Source organism: Mus pahari, chromosome 3 (assembly GCF_900095145.1).
Source record: "Mus pahari chromosome 3, PAHARI_EIJ_v1.1, whole genome shotgun sequence".
Lineage (NCBI taxonomy): Eukaryota > Metazoa > Chordata > Mammalia > Rodentia > Muridae > Mus > Mus pahari.
The window spans coordinates 98,083,444-98,099,766 of NC_034592.1; the positions used below are offsets into that span (position 1 = coordinate 98,083,444).

Here is a 16,323-nt window from a genome sequence, read left to right on the forward strand (position 1 = left end):
CCTGGAACTCACTTTGTAGACCAGGCTGGCCTTGAACTCAGAAATCCACCTGCCTCTGCCTCCCAAGTGCTGGGATTAAAGGCGTGCGCCACCACTGCCCGGCTTACAAAAGCACCTCTTGAGTATTTATATGCCTAGTTCTAGGTAACTGCTCGGTAAGTAGATGTTCCACTGTATTGTTTATTGTTTCAGAAATGACAAGAGAACGTCTAGAAACCTTCAGGATAGATGCTACTTTATTTCCTTAGTTTTTGCTTTGGGAGTGGGTTGAGAACGCAGACACAGAGGGAGCTCATATTGCATCACAGGCAGTGGAGTCTCATGCTTCTATGCTCAGGTGACTCTGGGTAGAATTCAACTCCTAGTGGACTGTTTGGAGAGTGACTGAGCTGTATCTTCTCGGAGCTCTTCAGGCTAGTCTGAGATCAAGCTGTTGGCAGTACTGATCTGTACAAAGCCTCTTGTCTTGCCTATAGATAACTCCCTTCACCTCTCCTTTCTCTTGTCAGTTGACATTTAATCACCTCTTTCCCCATTTTTGGCATTCAATTCTTGAAACATGACTCTATCATAGATATGACAATTATCTTAGTCATAAAGGTGCATAAACTAAAGCAGAGAAAAGTCCAATAGCTGGTTTAAAGTCACACAGCTAGTAAGTATCACAGTCAATGATGTTCCATGGGGGGTAGAGAAGAGATGAGGTGTTGGAAAGGCCCACTAGAAACATATTAAACCTTTATAATTTAAAGATTCTTGGTGAATGCAATTGGATTTCTGTATTGCTATCATATTATCTTATTAATGTTTAATATACTACTACTACAGAATTTTTATACCAGAATATCGTATTATGTCAAATTAATAAACTATTTTACTCCTCTTTGACAGGATAGGAAAACTAAAATGATCACCTGATTGCTGTTAATAGATCACTATGGATTATCTATGGACATCAGGCATCTTCAAAAACAAATTTAACTTTCTCATCTATACACATCACCAATGCAGCCAGGTCTTTTTTCAATTACCATTTTTTTTTCTTCCACCAAATCACATGCCTTCACCAGTTTCTGAGCAGGACATAAACTGGATTGTATGTTTCCACGTTTCTTTCCCACCTGTTGAATACACTGCCTTACCTGATCTGCTCACAAAGAGCCTGTAATTACCCAGCCTTGTACTGCATCATTATATTTGGACAGTGGGGACATGAGCAGGTGCTTAAATCTCTTAAGCAGATTTCTGTTTCAAAGTTCAGGGCTCTTACATTCCTGCCATCACTATCTTGCAAATGAACTGTAACTATATACAACACTGGGAATTACTAACAAGCTCAAACATTAAGGTGCCATTTTTGTTTGCTTGCTTCTTTACTTTGTTTTAAAGAATGAATTGTTCATTATGTAAAACAAAAGTCTCTAATAAAGGAGGTAAAAGTGGTGAGGAAAAGTAATCACCATCAGGAAAATAGAACTGAGAAGTCTGGTTGAGGACTGTAACACTACAACTCCAAAATAAAGAGGTTTCGGTTTTGCTAGATTTCCTAAAAATATAAGCTTTTAAGTTCAATGTTACACTTCTCACATGAATGAATGGACATATGCATGTACATATGTATATATGTATGGACATATGTATGTATGCATGTAAAGTTACCTAGAACTTAGAACTTTATAGACAAGAACTGTAGTGAATGCATACTGAGTTACCTACTTACCATCAACCACTGTTTATGTGTTAACCAGAATTATTTTTATAAGTTAACTCCTAAAAATAAATTGATTAAACAGTGGTCACTCCATACCAGGCAGTAGTCTATTTTACAGGTATCTGGAACTGGAACTAAGAACATTCAGTGTGAATCCAAGAAAGACTTTGAAAGATATAAAGGTTTGGAAAGTAAAGAGCAGCTAGCCGTGTTTTCTTCCTTTTCACACAAAGATCTGAGAACGCTGGACTATTCAAATAAAATGGTGAGGGTCAGCAAACAGGAGAGTTGAAAAAAACGCTTTCCAATGTCAGATCTCACATTAATAAAATTATGTTTTGTTTTTTAAGCATATTTTTAAAGCTAGATTTGATGGGATATGCTGTCATGACAGAACTTCGTAGGTGGAGGCAGGAGAATCAGGAGTTCAAAGCAATCCTCTGTTGCATGGAAAGTTGAAGCCTGTATGTAATAAATGAGATCCTGTTTCATAAAATACAAATTATCCTCTTCCTCCTCTTCCTCCTACTCTTCTTCCTCCTCTTCCTCATCATCATCACCTAAAGTTTTGAACTAGATTAAGTTTGTCATGACACTTGTAATGAGAGACCCCAATTAATACATTACTGAAAGGAATAACTTTGTATATTTAAAATATTTACTAGAATGTTAGCTAAGTTCATTCTCTAAAAATTTGCAGAGAAGAAAATTTCATCTCAATCATATTGAAAATTTAAGTAGTCTGGAAAATACCCAGAAACAAGTATTTGCATATATCTCCTAAATATAACACAGAAATGGAAAACATGTGTGAGCATGCATGATGCATGCACTCAATGCACTCATGTGTCCATGTGTACGGACACACACACACACATACATACACACACCTAATCTATTTTATTTTAAAAGCCTAATAATTACTATCACTAAAAGAAGTAGCAGAAGTATTTTTGGAAAATAAACTTTAAGAAAACTGCTGAAAATACCTAAGCCCAGAAGGAAAGCCCTTTATGCAGAAGGGGCACCCAAACTTAGAGAAAAGAGCCCACGGCTAAAAGAAGACTACTTGAGTAATTATCTCCTTACTCAGTCTCAGTGTACACCAGGCTCACTGGTGCTTTTTCAAGTGCATGTCAGTCTTTGTCCTAATTTGCACTTCACTTAGCAGCAAAGTCTGAGAGTCCTGTGGCTTCTTCGACTCCACTGGGGGAGAGAGTGGAGCATAAGAGAAGAGTGGAATTGGAAGTTATAAAGAAAAAGCTTTGTCTTAGATTCAATAAATAAGGATACAAGAGATACAAATGAGCTATACTCTCTCAGTGTAACACAAAATCTCTTATTCTATCTGACCAAAAAAGGAACAATTATGAACTACGATGTTTTCAAGCCATATGTGACCACACAGAGCTACATAGTGATAACAATCTGTTGTAGAAACATCTCATTTTCTTTACATCTAGGATTATACAAAAGAATATATTCTTGTAATAAATTCATGTGAGCCTCTTCATTCATGCTATTTTATTCAGAATTCTTTTCTCTGAGATAGCCTCCTGAGACATGCATCTCATTTTCCTGAAGGTCCCTGAGAGACTTAAGCATACAGTATTTACTTCAGTATGATATCAACAACATATTGCAGAACATTTCATCTAAAATAATAATAGAAAACGTTGAGCCATCTTTCCATTTGGAAAAATATATCTGGAAGAATGCAATGTCTGACGAAAGTCACATTGCTTAAACACACTGTGCTATCTCGGCTTGCCTAGGGAATTTAAACACACACACACACACACACACACACACACACACACACACACACACACACACTGTTCAAGAGTGGAAGAATGAAGAGTTACAAAGGCAGTATTATAATAGGCCATAGAAAGCTAATGCAGCATATTCAATATATAGCATAAAATGAATGAGATTAGCTGGCTTCCTAGGTTGGTCAACAGGGCAGTGACTAGACCAGCAGTGTTTAACATGTGGGTTGCAACTCTTTTGGGGGTCAAATGAAACCTCTTGCTGGGGTCCCTTAAGACCTTCAGAAAACATAGGTATTTACATTATGATTTATAACAGTAGCAAAATTATAATCAAAATGATGCAGCAATGAAAATACTTGTATGGTTGGGGGTCACCATAACATGAGGAACTAGATTAAAGGGTTACAGACTTAGGAAACCAATGAAACAGATAAAGAAATAAAATAGACCACATGTTTAAGGCATTTTCTAAGGCAGATTCAATTACTTCTTCTTCAGTGTAATCTTCTATTAGTCATACAACTGTCACAAACAACATCAAATATTAAGATCAGACCATTTAAGTTTTTCTAGAAAAATGGAATGTTTACTTGTCTATGTGTATACATGTGTAAGTTTCTATAAAAATATGTATGTGCATATATACCACATATATGTAGTGAGTGGTATATGGCATGGCTTACATGATAAAAGGACTTTATGATTTAATTTGTTATACATAATCATAATTATTGATGTAAAAGCCAGGAACCAAAGACAAGGAATCAGTCTGAAAGACTGACAGCTTCATTCTCATTGGAGAGCCGATACAGATTTTCATACAAGTCTACAGAGTAGAGAGTGAGGAGCTAAGAGTGTAAAACAAGGATGGTATCATGAAAGGCAATCATTTACTTTTTTCTTCTTTAAATTTTCAATTTACAGATTAGAATATCTACCACCTAACAAATAAAAACTTATCTAACACATAGTAGAATTGAATTTTCTGATGTTCCTTTCTTCCCTGTTGGCTATAGTGACTATTATATACATATCAATATTCAATAGTGAGTAGTTACTAATAGGATTTCCTAAGGATAAAACATATCTTCTTCTCAAAAGAATTATTTCTACCACTCATAACTGACAGGTAACTCTATGTTTGAAAAGATTGCTAGCAATCATCAGGTTGTTAATGAACAAACTATAAAAAATTATATATATATGAGGTATACTGTTTTATTTTTGATTAACAAACCAGAAATTTGAAGTAGATGCTTGAAATAACTTTTTAAAAGAAGATTCAGTTTTAAGTACCATATGGTACTGGGATCTGAACTCTGGCAGGTGGCTCCCAAGTCATCTTGGAACTACAGTACAACATCAGAGCAGAGTCATGCAAAGAAGTAAAATCTTCTATTTTGGCTTACTGCACATAAGATAGAACCTTACAAATATAAAGCCAAATGTACAAGTTACTTTAATCTGATTTTTAGTGTTATATTTTACATAAGAGGTGGTATGGTTCTATTTTCTATCAGGGAAAAACTACTATCTTTTTTATTATTATTAATCATTTTATTTGCTTACATTTCGAATGTTATCCCCTTTCCTGGTCTCTCATCCACAGACCCCACACTCCATCCCCCCCCTTTGCCTCTAAGAGGGTGCTCCCTCCCTACTCACCCAACACTCCCACTTCACCCCTCTAGTATTCCCTTTTGGGGCATCAAGCTCCCAGAGGACCAAGCACATCCCCTCCCACTGATGCCAGATGAAACAGTCTCTGCTACATATGTAGCAGGAGCCATGGACCCACCCATGTATGTTCTTTGGTTGGTGGTTTAGTCCTTGGGAGCTCTGAGGGGTCAAGTTAGTTGGTTTTCCTATGGGTTATCATCCACCTCAGCTCCATCAGCCCTTCCCTTAACTTTTCCATTGGGGTCCCTCACAACCCCACTGGCTCAATCCAATGGTTGGCTGTGAGAATTTGCATCTGTCTTAGTCAGGTGCTGGCAGAGCCTCTCAGAGGACAGCCATATCAGGATCCTGTCTGTAAGCACATCTTGGAATCAGCAATAGTGTCTGGGTTTGGTTGTCTGCAGATGGAATGGATCGCACAGTGGGGTGGTCTCTGGATGGCCTTTCCTTCAGTCTCTGCTCCATTTTTGTCCCTGCATTTCTCTTAGACAGGGACAATTCTGAGTTAAAAATTTTGAGATGGATAGGTGGTCCCACCATACCAATGGGGGTCATGTTTATCTACTGGAGGTAGTCTCTTCAGGTAGGTCCCATTTTGTGAGTGCACCATAAACTCAGTAATAGTGTCAGCCCTTGGGACCACCCCTTGAGCTGGATGCCACTTTGGGTCTGTCGCTGGACCTTCTTTTCCTCAGGTTCTGCTCTATTTCCATCCCTGTAATTCTTTCAGACAGGAACAATTATGGGTCAGAGATGTGACTGTGGGATGGCAACCCCATCCTTTACTTGATGTCCTGTCTTCCTGCTGGAGGTGGGCTCTGTAAGTTCCCTCTCCCTACTGTAGGGCATTTTATCTAAATCCCTCCCTGTGAGTCTTTTACCTCCCAGGTCTCTGGTGCATTCTGGAGGGTTCCTCCAACCTCCAACTTCCCAAGGTTGCCTGTGTCCATTCTTTCTTATGGCCCTCAGGGCTTCAGTCCTTTTCCCTCACCCAATACCAGATCAGGTTCCCCTCTCCACACTACCCCCTCCTTCACCTCCCCCTATCCACTTTCCTTCCCAGGTCCCTCCCACCCTCCCCACTTGTGATTACTTTCTTCTCTCTTCCAAGTGGGACTGAGGTATCCTCACTTGGGCACTTCAGTTTGTTGACCTTTTTGAGTTCTGTGGATTATATTTGAATATTCTGTGCTTTTTTTGGGTGTGTGTGTGTGGGGAACGCTAATATCCACTTATTAGTGAGTACATACCATGCATGTAATTTTGGGTCTGAGTTAACTTACTTAGGATGATATTTTCTAGTTCTATCCATTTGACTGCAAAACTCAGGATGTCCTCATTCTTTTTTTTTTTTTTTTAAACAGAGGATTTATTTATTTGATTTATTTATTTTTTATTATTAGATATTTTCTTTATTTACATTTCAAATGTCCTCGTTCTTAACAGCTGAGTAGTATTCCATTGTGTAAATGAACCATATTTTCTGCATCCATTCTTCTGTAGTGGGATATCTAGGTTGTTTCCAGCTTCTGGCTATCACAAATAAGTCCCGATAAGAACATAGTGGAACATGTGACCCTTTGGCATGGTGGGGCATCTTTTAGGTATATTCCCAAGAGTGGTTTAGCTAGGTCTTCAGGTAGATCTATTTCGAATTTTCTGAGGAACATCCAGATTTATTTAAAGAGTAGTTGTACCAGTTTGCAATCCCACCAGCAATGGAGGAGTATTCCTCTTTCTACACATCCTTTCCAAAATGTGTTATCACCTGAGGTTTTAATCTTAGTCAATCTGACTGGTGTTTCAGGTGGAATCTCAGGGTTGTTTTGATTTGCATTTCTCTGACTACTAAGGACTCTGAACATTTCTTTAGGTGCTTCTCAGCCATTAGAGATTCCTCAGTTGTGAATTCTTTAGGTCTATATCCCTTTTTTGATTGGGTTGTTTGGTTTTTTTGGTGATTAACTTCTTGAGTTCTTTATATATTTTGGATATTAGCCCTCTACTGGATGTGGGATTAGTGAAGTTTTTTTTTTCCCCAATCTGTAGGTTGCTGATGGAGACACAGCAACTTTTATAAAGAAAAAGATTTGGGACTGTCTCAGTTTCAGAGTTACCATAGTGGGAGACATAGTAGCACAAGCTGAGGTGCCATGGTGGGAAAGATAGCAGCAGCATACAGGCTGACTGGTGCTGCAGAAGGAGCTGATCTTGTTCTGCAGGCAGTAGAAAGAGACTGTGTCACATACTGGATATAACCTTGAGTATAGGAGACCTCCAAGTCTGCCCCCACAAACATACTTCCTCTAAGAAGGCTACATCTACTCCAGAAAGGCCACACTTCCTAACAGAGCTACTCTCTATGGGCAAGCATTCAAACACATGAGTCTATGGGGGCCATTCCTATCAAACCACCACGAGCTTTTACCTCAATTATTGACATATATTAATTAAGGAAACAATTTTACAGAAAAGAAGCTACAAAAGTAGAATGGAATATTGTCACATAACAGGAAAGTCATTTCATATATTGTTAGGAGTTTTAACAGTTAAGTTTATCTATTCTAGGATTCTATGGATAATAAATTTGATTCTGAAATGCTAGTATTACTGCTTGAGGTTTAGGCCATGCAAAGCAGCATGACTACTTGAGCACAAGCAACAAAACACTTGTACAGTGGACCTGACCATCTGCATCGCTACAGTAGCTGCGGACAGTGGAATAGAGTTGGTATACTAGAGACAGAGACAATCCAGGATGTAGGTGGGTCAGAGCAGGGCTCACACAAGATTCCACCACGTGACCCAGAATGGATGCAATTTGAAGCTCATAAATAGCTTATTGGAAGGAATTCTCTACTTTTGATTAGTCATGCAAAATTGAAATTCTGCACAGTGAAAGGTAAATTAAGGGTGGGGTGTAAATGAGGACTATAAATATGGAGATGAAGAGGCTTTTAAGTAGATAACAGAGGGAAAATGAGGACAAAAGTGTGAACTCTTAACTCAACAGGACTGGAGTATGTAGAAGAATACCTAGGATGGAGACATGCTCACAGACACAGAAGACCTTATTAAAAACAACGGGACTCTGGCACTCCTACTCTCAGGAGTTTCTTCTCACTAATTTAACAAATCTATGTTTACTCTTGATAAAGCACTTTCCCAGGAGACAAACAGACAAGAAAATTAACACTATCACCAGAGAAATGCAAACTAAAACCTAAATGTATACAATCATACCAGATGAGTAACTGGCAATGGCCATGGAAGAGCTGGAATTCTGCTGCTGGTGACAGTGAATAGTGTTCTGATTATTTCAGAAAACTATACAATAGTACCTACATCTCTTCATATTCATGCACTTTGACCCAGACTCCTGTGTATTTTCCTTGGAGAAACAAAACATGCCAATATGTCATTTTATCTATAAAAGTGGTCCTAGGCCTAGTTTCTATAATAGCTTCAAATTAGAAAAGCCCAACTGAACATATAGTGTGTTATTCCAATGTATTCACACACTGGCATACTACCTGGCAATAAAAGTGGACAGATTATTTCTACATGCTAAGACAGGATTGGATTACCATATATACATAAAGGAAAGAAACAAACATGACTCCGACCGTATAAAGTCTAGGACCCTGTTAAAATAAAAGATGGGGATTAAAATCAGGAGAGTAGGTCCCCTTGGAGAAGAGACAGTGGTTACTGAAAGCTGCTATAGGAACATTCATAATGTTGCCTATAAGATACAATTAGGAGACATGTTTTCTAGGAAGTTCAATCCAAAGATTCTTAATATAATCGCACTATTTTTTTTTTCTTGAACTGTAACTAGTCACACTAGGCTGTTCTCCTCTCTGGTAGACATGGGTTCAAAGCCATCTCTCAAACAGACCACTTGCTGGTAGCTACTAGGATGTTCCCAGGTTAGAGCAACCTCCCATGCCCAAGCCTCACTTCCAGAGGCTTTTGTAATCTTTGAGCTATTTAACTCATTCTCATGGCTTCTACTGTTTTGTGGGATCAATTCTCTTAACTGCAATTTTATGTTAGATAGTTTATTTGATTAATGTCTGTAGACACTCATGGTTAATTATGTAATTAATTGGTAATTAACATAGACATTAATTACTAGACTCTAAGCAGATGCTCACAAACATTGCATCTCTTTACCATATACACCTAGTAATGAACAGAGGGGTTATTACAGTAAATCCTCAACAAACATTTGTCAACTGAATAAAGTAAAAGATAATGAAGTCAAGCCAAAAAATATTATAATAGCATTAGTGAGCTTCCCTTTATACTACAGGTTTAATTTTTACAGATTCTCAATAGTGAAATTACAAATATTCATACATTTTGTAAACTGGCATTGATATTATAAAATAAGTATTACCCAGCAGGGTTGATCAGCTCTATTCTCTAAAGCATGGTCTTTTGCACCAACTAAGTCTTCTTGTCTGATGGGGTTCCCCTAAGTATTTTATGCTTTGGTTTGTTTTTAAAATAGCCATATGAGCATTGGAAATTGAGGAAACAAAATTCTGTATCATAGCTAGTTAAGTGTTGCTTAACAAACAAAGTAGTTTTCAAAATTTCAATCAAATGCTACTAAGATAGAAACTGAAATGTCTTGTTTCCGTTCTAGCTCTTAGTTGTTTTTGTCATCAAAGAAGGACATATTATGGTGGCGTGAATATAAACCCACCTTACAGGCTCACCTGTTTCAAATCTTAGGTTCTAGCTGATGATGCTGTTTGGGAAGGCCCAGTAACCACTGGAGCCTTGATGAAGGACATCACTGGGGTTGGGCTTTGTGACTTTGTAGCCTGGTTTACTTCCTGTTATGTCTCCCTGGCTCCTGCTTGGAGAGGAAGTGTGATGATGACTGTGCATGTGCTTGGTAGGCATGCTTAGCATTCTGACTGCCAGGTCTTCCCCACCATGGAGGACTACACTGCTTCTGGAATTGTAATCCAAAATAGACTGTTTTTCCCAAAGTTGCTATTTTACAGGAATATTTAATCACAGAAACAGGAAATTAACTAATATTGCCATAAACCTAAAGCAAATACTTCAGTATGTTAAGTTTTAGCTGATGCTTCAGGTCATTCTGGCACAGTTTTATCAAAAACTGGTACACAGTCTGACACTAAACAATAAAGAGAGACAAGCTAAAATAAATAAGATAACCAAAGGCACAAACTGATACAATTCAAATTGTTGGTCACTAATTCCATTCATCCTAAAACTATTCTGCTAAAAGTAAACAATTTAAACAATTTTTAGCATCCGAACATTACAAGAATTTAGAAATATTAGCTAACGCATTGCTATTATACTTTCATCTGTCAGATAATGTCTGTTACAGAGCTGTGATTATCCTTGTCCAATTTTAGCTATAAGTCTCCACATGTAATTATAAAGTGGGCACTTCATGATCATAACTGGTTCCTCCCACTCTGGAGGACAGTATCCTATGCCAGTACCAAGATACAATGTCAACACTCTTAATATTCCTCAAATCTTTTCCCTAGCCATGTCTGAGGGGGTAGGGGCTTTCATGTTCTAAAATAGACAGAGCTTATAAAATGTTCAACAATAGAGACAATACCCCTGCACTGTGGGTCATTTGTTTTCTTAACAGAAAGTGTACTCTGGTCCTGGTTTCTATTCACCCTGTCTCTTCATCCCTGTCCTACTCAGTTAAAAAATCAAATCGCCTCTTAGAAAGAAATATTAAATGTACTTATTCCTTCATTATCATAAGAAACAGCTCTGAAATAGTTTTCAGCGCATCCCTGAAACCTGAGTTAAGGCTATCTGTGGTCCTTTTACCCCTCCCTTTCACATAGTCCGTATCTCTCTGCCTCCCAGAAAGCACCACTAGGAATGGCAGCCAGCAGGAAACTGTTTCTTCCTTTATGGGGCAAATGATTCTAAAATGGGAGTAGATACAAGGGCATCCTTTAACATTGCTTTATAATTCCAAACAATGTATAATTCACACATTTTAACTATTTTTAATAATACTACCAAGTATATTGGCTAACAGCCTGTTATGGTTACAAACAGCCATAAGTTAGCTTTAAACCAGGTAAGGATTATTCTGTCTCATATATTTAGCCATTTCAGCCCATGATGAGGAGACCCCATTGTGTATCTCCTGCGGTGAGGCAGCAAGCTGACTGCTGTGTGGTGTGTGCAGTCAGTCGGGTAGAACCCATTCACCTTCCTGTATCCACAAAGGGATAAAGCAAAAGAAAAGAGAGATCGACTTCCTATAATCCTCTTTAAGAATATGGCCCCAAGAAACTTGGACCTCACTCTAAGCTGCACTCTTTCAATGTGGATTTCAGCCAAGGAGCTAGACTCAGCCACACCACTAAGGCTCACACTACATCTCAACACAGATTCCTGCAACCCAGGCTACCTGGCCACATTTTCATTTAGTCTGTTTTTCTTCTACTACATAGATGCTCTCAAAGCACAATGGCTAATTTTGTATCTTATATGTGCTTATATACTGATTCTAGTACTTAATTTAGGGTTGTGACAAAACTGGTTCAATGGGATAGCCCTTTCCTATTATTTCTTTTATCACAGGAAGTTCTAAAAGTTGCAATTTTGTGAGAAAGGCAGCCAATAATGTCCTGTTGCTCTATGTTTGTCTTTTTGTTCGTGTGTGTAGTACAACAGTACACACTACTCACATATCTGTGCAGTTCCTGTTGCCTCATCAATTTCACTTGAAATGCTGCGAGTAGAAGCCAGTGGAATAGTCTTGGGCAAGGATCACAGCACTTACACGGAAAGTGGACTGATCCTGTTTCTCCACTACAAGTTCTGGTTGAGAAACTATTTGGTTTCAAATAGATATGAGTCTGATGTTTGTCATTTCTACCCAAATGAGGTACACTTTCACCCAATGCTTAAACAAGCCATCTCTTTTCTATATATCCAGGATAACAAATATGCAAGATGCTACCACATAATAAGAATCAGAATCACTCCCCATGATGCTGAAAGGCCTTTTCCTAGGATGCTGGCAGACTCTCTCCTGATCAGGAACTGTTTTTGTTTGTTTGTTTGTCTGTCTGTTTTATCAGCCACGAGTCTTATCCTTTCCCTAAGCTCATACAATCAATGAATGGATTACTGATAGTTAACTGCTCTTATGTTGCCAATGTTCTCAGGAGACTAACAAGGAGTTCATCATAACCCAAGTCAATTTAATTTGACATTCCCTCATTTTCTTGAGAGCTGCATTTGTAGTAATGAGGAAAAGGAGGAGGTTAAGTTTGCTGTTAGAAGTGCCTCTGAATTATCTCAGGAAGTTTTTTGCTATTTAAATAATAACTCACTCAATCAATGTACAAGCTATGTGGGCTATGCCTTTGTGTACTTGTTCACACAATGACTAAATTTCCATTGCTTTGTTTCCTAGAATTATCTATTCATTGAATAATATAGATTGCCCAAAAAGTGCCATGTTATTCAAATATGCTATATCATACACAGATTTTTCCTATTAGAAATAAGCTGTAAACCAAATTCTAATATAAACTTGTTCTGTAAAAGCTAATGTTTAAAGTATTAAGTGAGACACAACTTGGTTTGATGAATCCTTGCGTGACTTTCTCGATTCAGGAGTGTCCTTTCTTCCTTCCCTGCTCCCTTATGATGTGTTCCTATATGTAACTTACTTCTAATACTGCAGCAACAACTGGAAATAATAATATGACAAAATATTTAATAATTTCTTTTACACTTATAACATTTTCTGTTGAAGAAAATGTCTTTTAATACTATATTCCTTGTCTTTGCAGCAAAGCAAACCATCAGAGGTCCTGAAGCACCCCCGTTTATACACGTGTTTAGTCTCAGACATTTAGTTCTGTCCCCAAAATTGCTCTCATGGGATCAACTGATGATACATGTAAATTTTCCTAGAAATCTTCCATTATATACAACCTCACAAAAAGTTTGGGTATTACAACCTTCATCGTTCTATTTAAAACTAAAGCTTTAGAAGTTATTAAGTTCCTTTGCAGACTGGAGAGTTAAGTTCAGATTTTGGTGTGGTTTGTTTGTTTGTTTGTTTTGTTTTATAAATACAGCAAATACATTTCTGTATAAATTTTGATTGTATTTTTGTTTCTACATTAATAAACTTCAAAACCATAAGTTGTTATGCTAGATAATTATCATCTTTATGAAAAGAATAAAGCCATTCTGATTTTAATTTCATTCACATGCTTCAACATGCAACTATACTTTAATAGGCATTTTTCTAACCAGATTAAAAAGGACTTCTCAGTTTATCACAGCTGCCCTCAACCCTGACCTTCCTGTGTAACCCGAGATCAGATTCTGTGTTCTCCAATGCACTTCACCTTTAATCATCTAGCTGGAAGGTGTTTATAATGTGATGTAATCGCAGTACTGACTGACCTACAATCATGATGTTTTTACTTTTCACTCAAAAATTATTCAAAACAACACTTTAGAAATGTTCAAAAGCATGGGTGAGTGACTTACTGAATGTGTATTTCTGTGAGTTAATACTCAATTTGAAATGTTGCTCTGAACTTCTCTGAAATTCTAATTAAGATATGACCATGACTGATGGGATGATTTGAACAGACATTGCTCTAACATATATAACAGTCAACAAGTCCATGAGAAAAATATCAGTGTCACTAGTTATTGGAGAAAAGAAACTTTTACCTCAATTAGAATTGCTATAACTAAAAAGACTAAAATCCACACCATGGAACCAGTGTGAATGTAAATTAGTACAGTAAATATGAAAAGGAGGACTAGGGAGCCTTAAGAACACAATCAGATCTACCATGTGACCTACCAATGCTAACCCAAGGCATATATCCAGAGCAAATGAAATGTCTGCATGTCCAGGGTTGTCTAGCACCATGAATTAAACCATTATATATCTATGACTATACCTGTGAACATATGTGTGTGTGTGTGTCTATCTATCTATCTATCTATCTATCTATCTATCTATCTATCTATCTATCTATCTACCTATACATATATATTCTAATAATAGTGGCACATTAGTGCAAAATTATTTAACCATAAAAAGAATAGAGATTTTTCATTCGTGGCATGAAACAGAAATATGGTTAAGGGGGAAAGATCTAGATACAGGAAGATGATGTGCATGTCCTTGGTCAGACATGGCAGCAGGCTAGGCAGTTATATGTGAAGGCAGAACAATGGCCACTAGAGGCTAGGAAAGGTGTTACACTGGGAATACAAACGGAATTACAGAAGAATTAGGTGTGATGCTCTATCACACAGAAGTATAACAACAGGTCACAACAATCCATTATATATTTATAAAGAAAATAGAGGGCTAATATCCAATATATACAAAGAACTCAAGAAGTTAGACTCCAGGGAACAAAATAACACTATTAAAAAATGGGATACAGAGTTAAACAAAGAATTCTCAACTGAGGAATACTGAATGGCTAAGAAGCACCTAAAGAAATGTTCAATATCCTTAGTCATCAGGGAAATGCAAATCAAACCACCCTGAGATTCCACCTCATACCAGTCAGAATGGCTAAGATCAAAACTGAGGTGACAGCAGATGCTGGTGAGGATGTGGAGAAAGAGGAACACTTCTCCACTGCTGGTGGGATTACAAGCTGGTACAACCACTCTGGAAATCAGTTTGGCAATTCCTCAGAAAATTGGACATATTACTACCTGAGGACCCAGCTATACCACTCCTGAGCATATATCCAGAAGATGCTCCAACATGGAATAAGGACACATGCTCCTTTATGTTCATAGCAGCCTTATTTATAATAGCCAGAAGCTGGAAAGAACCCAGACGTCCCTCAACAGAGGAATGGATACAGAAAATGTGGTTCATTTACACAATGGAATACTATGCAGCTATTAAAAACAATGAATTTATGAAATTCTTAGACAAATGGATGGAACTAGAAAGTATCCTGAGTGAGGTAACCCAATCACAAAAGAACACACATGGTATGCACTAACTGATAAGTGGTTATTAGCCCCAAAGTTCAGAAGACCCAAGATACAATTCACAGACCACATAAAGCTCAGGGAGGAAGATCAAAGTGTGGATATTTTGGTCCTTTTTAGAAGAGGGAGCAAAATACCCACGGGAGGAAATACAGAGACAAAGTGTGGAAACTGAAGGAAAGGCCATCCAGAGACTGTCCCACCTGTGTATTTATCCCATACACAGTTACCAAACCCAGTCACTATTGTTGATGCCAACAAGTGCTTGCTGAGAGAAGCCTGATATAGCTGTCTCCTGAGAGGCTATGCCAGTGTCTGACAAATACAGAAATGGATGCTCAGAGCCATCCATTGGACTGAGCACAGGGTCCCCAGTTGAGGAGTTAGAAAAAGGACCTAAGGAGCTGAAGGAGTTTGCAGCCCCATGGGAGGAAAAACAATATGAACTAACCAATATGCCTCCCCCCAGAGCTCCCAGGGACTAAACCACCAACTAACAAGTACACATGGAGTGACCCATGTCTCCAGGTGCATATGTAGCCAAGGATGGCCTTGTGGGTCATCAATGAGAGGAGAGGCCCTTGGTCCTGTGAAGGCTCTATGCCCCAGTGTAGAGGAATGCCAGGATAGGAAAGTGGGAGTGAGTGGATTAGTGAGCAGGGGAAGGGAGGATGGGGTGGAGGGGTTTCAGGGGGGGAAAATGAAAGGGGATAACATTTGAAATGTAAATAAAGAAAATATCTAATTAAAAAAAGAAACAGAAGAGAACATGTAAATTTTATATACATATACACCACATACACATATACAGACACATCTACACACACACTCACACACGCATATACCACCCCACCACCACATATATTTCAAAGAAGGAAAATTGATAAACTTTATCATTTCACTTTGTATAAATGAATCCAAATTTTGATTGTATTCCATAAATATGTACAGTTAAAATACATCAATTAACTAAGTAGATAAAGGCAGTATCATATCAAAACCAAGATGTCACACAAGGTACAAAACAAAGAATTCTCAACTGAGGAATACCGAATGGCTGAGAAACACCTGAAAAAATGTTCAACATCCTTAATCATCAGGGAAATGCAAATCAAAACG

General features: G+C 37.9%; 1 protein-coding gene across 1 annotated transcript in view; it reads right to left on the reverse strand.

The window, feature by feature from the left end:
- The window catches only part of Dph6 (diphthamine biosynthesis 6), a 119,838-nt gene that overhangs the window by 55,651 nt on the left and 47,864 nt on the right, over positions 1 to 16,323 (reverse strand). The gene's annotated exons all lie outside the window — the stretch shown is intronic.